Genomic DNA, 5,540 nt, shown 5'->3' on the forward strand with positions numbered 1-5,540 from the left:
ATGCTTGTAAATTATACTTTTAATCTAGTTGGATGACTTTTATTTTCCTACAAACGGAAAAAATATAGTTATTTTATATTTTCCTAGTTAGAATATAATGGAAAGGAGTGTCTTTGTAAAAGTTAATGACACGTTTACTTTCAGTTATCAGTTTCATGGTCTGATAATATTGGAGAACTTGGTACAGTCTTTAGGCAATGAATGGCACTAAAAGCCCTTTTGTTTTCTGTGTTTTAATTTTTAATTTTCAGAATGTAAAATCTTTTTCCTTTTCTAGGTACACCATCATCATGATAATACCTCCATACAACAATAAAAAGCAGATTATTGATAAGCTGTTTCAAAATGGATGACCCTCAAAAATATTATGCCAAGTTAAAAAAAAAAAAAAAAGCCAAATACAAAAGGCTGCATGTCATATGATTCCATTTATATGAATATCTAGAAAAGGCCAGTCCATAAAGACAAAGGAGATAAGGAGTTGCCAGAAGGTGGTAGGTGGGGGTTGACGGCAAATGAGGCAGGAGGGAACTTTTTGAGTGGTGATGGCTGCACAACTGTATGTTTACTAAGTATATATTAAAATAGGTGGATTTTTCGGTATGTAAATTATATGTTAATAAACTTTTTTAAAAACATGGAAAGGGGAATGGGAGGCAGAGCAACCACCAGAACATCTATGTTTGTAGAGTTCAAGAGAAGGGTTTTAGGATAGATTTTAATAGAGACTAAAATATATACAGTACCTTTTCCCAGAAGAATATTAATACTAAACAAGTGAAATTGCCCCTCTATCCCCAAATTTCGTTCCCCCATAACTGCCTTTAAATAGATTAGCATACATTATCGACTATACACACGAGAACCCAGTTCTTCTTAGTGACTTGTGTACACAAGAATACATACATGCACATACGTTTTAAGTGTTTTTATTGAATTAAAATCATATAACAAAATTTACCATTTAAACCATTTTAAAGTGTACAATTCAATGTTTTTTAGTATATTCACAATGTTGTACAATCATCACCCACCACTATTTTCAGAATATTTCTATCACCCCCCTACCCCCACCCCACAAAAATCCTCTATATCTCAATTTGCCCCTCCCTCCATATCCTGACGACTACTAATCTTTTTTTCTGTCTCTGGATCTGCTTATTCTGTACATCTCATAGACATAGAAGCATGTACTATGTGGCCTTTTGTTTCTGGCATCTTTGAGTTTACATAATGTTTTCAAAGTCTCTTGTTTTTAAACAGTCTGTTATGGGCATTATTATATATGCTGAACATTGAGATTTACTTCATTCTCTTTAATGGCTGGATATCATTTTATTAAGTGAGCGGAGTTTAATTTACTTAGCCACCTATTGTTGGACAATTGATGTTTTTGTACTTTCTTAAAACTGTAAGTTGTGCAGCTTTGCTGTTGGCATTTTTATAACTAGAGTATCACATTTGCTGTTCATTGTGCTCAGGTTGATCATTATTGTAAACTCAATTTAAATTCTTTTCCTTTTTTTTTTTTTTTTTTTGAGACAGAGTCTCACTCTGTTGTCCAGGCTGGAGTGCAGTGGCACCATCTCAGCTCACTGCAACTTCTGCCTCCCAAGTTCAGGTGATTCTCCTGCCTCAGCCTCCCAAGTAGCTGGGATAACAAGCTCCCGCCACCACGCCCAGCTAATTTTTCTATTTTTAGTAGAGACAGGGTTTTGCCACGTTGGTCAGGCTGGTCTCAAACTTCTGATCTTGTGATTGACCTGCTTAGGCCTCCCAAAGTGCTGGGATTAGAGGCATGAGTCACCATGCCTGGCCAATTTAAATTCTTAAAATATCAATATTTTTATTTCCTAAGTGTTTTTTAGTGTGAGTATAGTTTTCTGTTTGTTGTTGAAGCATGAAAATCACATCCATGTTTGTACAAGGCAGTGCTCTTTGGTTTTCAACTATCTCGATGTTTTTCTACTACTCTCTAACAGTGGAACATGAATATTGTCAAACAGATGATAAGCACCCCCTACCTCAAATTATTCCCACGCTGGAAGAGAAGACTTTATTCAAAGGAAGCCACCTTTTTTTTTTTTCTTCCTATTTAGAAGAGTCATTCTGACAGTGTAATTTTTAGGTCACTGTCTTTACATCGCTTTCTAAGAAATTCTGAAGTAATCCCATTTTAAATTTCCTGATTGGGTCTGTATGCCCACCGAATTTAGTCATTTCATGCTGCCCTTAATATTTGACTTACTGTGCTTGAATTGTATCAATACTCAATGCTAACGACAAAGTCAAATGTATAGCATGATCTGACAGCAGCTTTGCTCAAGTTAGGCGTTATTGCCCAATTTGTTCCTGTTTAAATTCCTAAGCATTAAGTTTTACCACAGTAAGAAAATTAAAAGCAACACCTCAAATTCAGACATCTGCATAAATCTTTTGTTATATAAATTTGTATTGAGCTTTAAGAGTTGAATTTCTTAGTCAAATGATTTAAAATGCTGCATTTGTTGTTGTTTTTTGTTTGGATGTGGTTGTTTTGAGGGCAATTGGGTATTCATAATGTTCTGTAGGCTATAGATAGGCTTGCTTTCTAATACATTTTTTAAAACGATTTTTGTATATTTTAAATGTGATACATTTTACTCACTACATGAGCAGTTGTATTGAACAACATCCCTTGGCCAAAATGCTTATTTAGGTACTCCTCATGTGTCTGGGTCTGTAACAAAGTCGTACTTAACCCAGGCTCAATTTGTATCTCCTCTTTAGATCATGTTCTGTTCTGACCCTGGTTTAGATCACAGTCTTCTGATGAGATAACTTGGTTTTGACATTTTCTGTAATATAACCAATCATTTCTGTGCTTTGAATAAAAGATTAAACTGCATCTCCAATGAGGTGAAGGCTGTTTAGACATGGTTACATTGATCATCTACTTTGAACCAAAGTTAGAATTTAATATTTGACATGAGTCACACTGACTTTCTGTTTTTATTCATGTAAAATAAGAGAGAATCATTTATGAGCAAACCGTGGAGACTCTGTCTTAACCAGGAGTCAGCTACAGGAAGAATGGAAGTTAAGGTGACAGTGCGAAAGTCAAGACTGGATTGAAGGTGCTAGGGAGGAATCGGGCCTTACAAAAACCGGCAGAAGAAAGATTGGGAGAGATTGTGCTAAGATGTGCTGGAGAATTTGTTTTAATATTTATACTATATTATGTCAACATTGATTTTAAAAGTTTAGTGTATCAAAATAAAGCCTATGTATGTGGCATAAAAGCAGTAACTACTAAAAATAAGCAGCAGAAAGATACGTGATTGCTTTAAATCAGTTCTCAAACTCAATTCTAAAGCAGTTTTAAAATATTCACATAACATAAGCCAATTCTTGCTGATATTAATTTAACATGTCTGGAAAACCTCTCAAAAATCAATTATAGTCCTAGTGTTGGTAAATTTTTCTTAATCACAAATTTAAATTTCTCATGTTGCAATTGGAGCTTGGTTCTTTTCTCTTTATTGGAGGTGAGATCACGTCACCATCCTCTGAGACTAAAGCAGGGAACCTGTGGTCCCTAGTCAAGATCTGGAAGAGAGTATTCATTCACTACCATCCTAACAGGCTTCATTTCATCTGCCTCCCCTCCCATGCACACCCCCCAATTTCCCCAGACCCCCCCAGGCTGATAGTGCTATAGTTACTGACACTGCTCCAAAAATCATTTTATATACGTTGACAATTACACTATTCTGATCAGAATAGAGCCTGCGAATTTGAACAGTTAGAGAGCTATAAAAAGCTGGCAGATTATCAGGATTTTAAAGAAGAACACTATAGCTAATGCCTAGGTATGGCTTCTATCCCTACCTCTGTCTCTATCCTTGTGATGTCTCACCATTCTGTTCATAATCTCTTCCTTCCCTTTGATCTTTAGTTGACTCTAATCTAGAAATAAGATGTATTTGTAGCATTTGTTGTGCATCTCAAAGTTTTGTCTATTCTCAGTTTTTTGTCAAAAAAGTAAATGAATATTTCATCTTCAAGTGAGGGGAAAAATAATATCAAATACATATTTGCAAGTATAAGGGCCTCAATAGGGCCCCTGCTTGAGATTTTCCTGGTTTAGGAATCTGAAAAATGTTTTCCACCCTTGCTCTATGAGTTTTCCCAATGCAGTTCCAAGCCATTAAGTGCCCACCATGAACAAAGTCATGCTTTTGGCTTCCTCCTCAGCAAGCTTAATATTCTCTACTTCAATGTTTTGTTTTTTGTTTTTTTTTCCCCCCACAACTTATTTTCTTTTTCTGATTGCCTTTGGATTAATCTCTAAATCCCTTCCAAATTATTCATGTCTTTCTTTAATTGTATAGTCCAAATCAGGACATGCATGTTCCATGTATCTAATGATAAGTGTGTAAAGGTGACCTCGTGTCTTTTTTTTTTTTTTTTTTTTTTGACAGGGTCTTGCTCTGTTGCCTCAGCTGAAGTGCAGTGGTGCAATCATGGCTTACTGCAACCTTAACCTCTCGAGCTGAAGTCCTCCCTCCTCAGTCTGTTAAGTAGCTAGGACCACAGGCACACGTCACCACCACACCTGGAAATTTTTTTTACATATTTTTGTAAAGACAGAGTATCACTATGTTACTGAGGCTAGTCTTGAATTCCTGGGTTCAAGCAATCCTCCCACCTTAGCCTCCCAGTATGCTGGAATTACAGGCATGAGCCACTGTGCCCAACCATCTATTTCCTTTCGTGTAACTAAGTGAACATTTCGTGCATACTTTTGAACCAGGAGTGGTAAATACATATCTTAGTGCTAACCCTGTTATGGGTAAAAAATGTGGTCAGATTTTCAATAAGTAATTTTTGTGCCTTAATTTTCTCTATATAAAATGAAGAAATTGTATTAGATTCCTTGAAGTATTTCAATTCTGAAATTCTATAAATTCTGAGATGGTAATAAGATTTTAACTATATTTAAAAAAAATAAATGCTGATATGGTAAAGTTTTCCCTGAATATATTTTAATTTTATCATGAAATATATCTAGTATATCATCTTTGTTAAAAAAAAACAAAAAATTTTACACATTTTTTTTGTATACACACACACTTGCCACCTGGGACAAATATTTTACTAAATGAGAGAATTAATGAATTTATAGATGCTGTTTCAAGCTTCTTGAGTTGATTGGAACAAGTTTTAACTATACCTTAGAAGGAAAATGTAATTTTGCTACAATAACGCTTAATGTAATTTTGACTTTTAAATATTTTGTCATTGGCTGGGTATAATGATTCACACCTGTTATCCCAGCACTTTGAGAGGTCATGTGCTTCAGCCTAGGAGTTCGAGACCAGCCTGTAACATAGTAAGACCCTGTCTCTACAAAAATAAAAATAAAAAAAATAGTCAGGCATGGTGGTGTACACCTATAAACCTAGCTACTTGGGAAGCTGAGGTGGGAGGATCACTTAAGCCTAAGAGGTTGAGACTGCAATGAGCCATAATCACACTGCACTCCAGCCTGGGCAACA

Source organism: Trachypithecus francoisi, unplaced genomic scaffold, assembly GCF_009764315.1.
Source record: "Trachypithecus francoisi isolate TF-2019V2 unplaced genomic scaffold, Tfra_2.0 Lachesis_group2, whole genome shotgun sequence".
In the NCBI taxonomy this organism is placed as follows: domain Eukaryota; kingdom Metazoa; phylum Chordata; class Mammalia; order Primates; family Cercopithecidae; genus Trachypithecus; species Trachypithecus francoisi.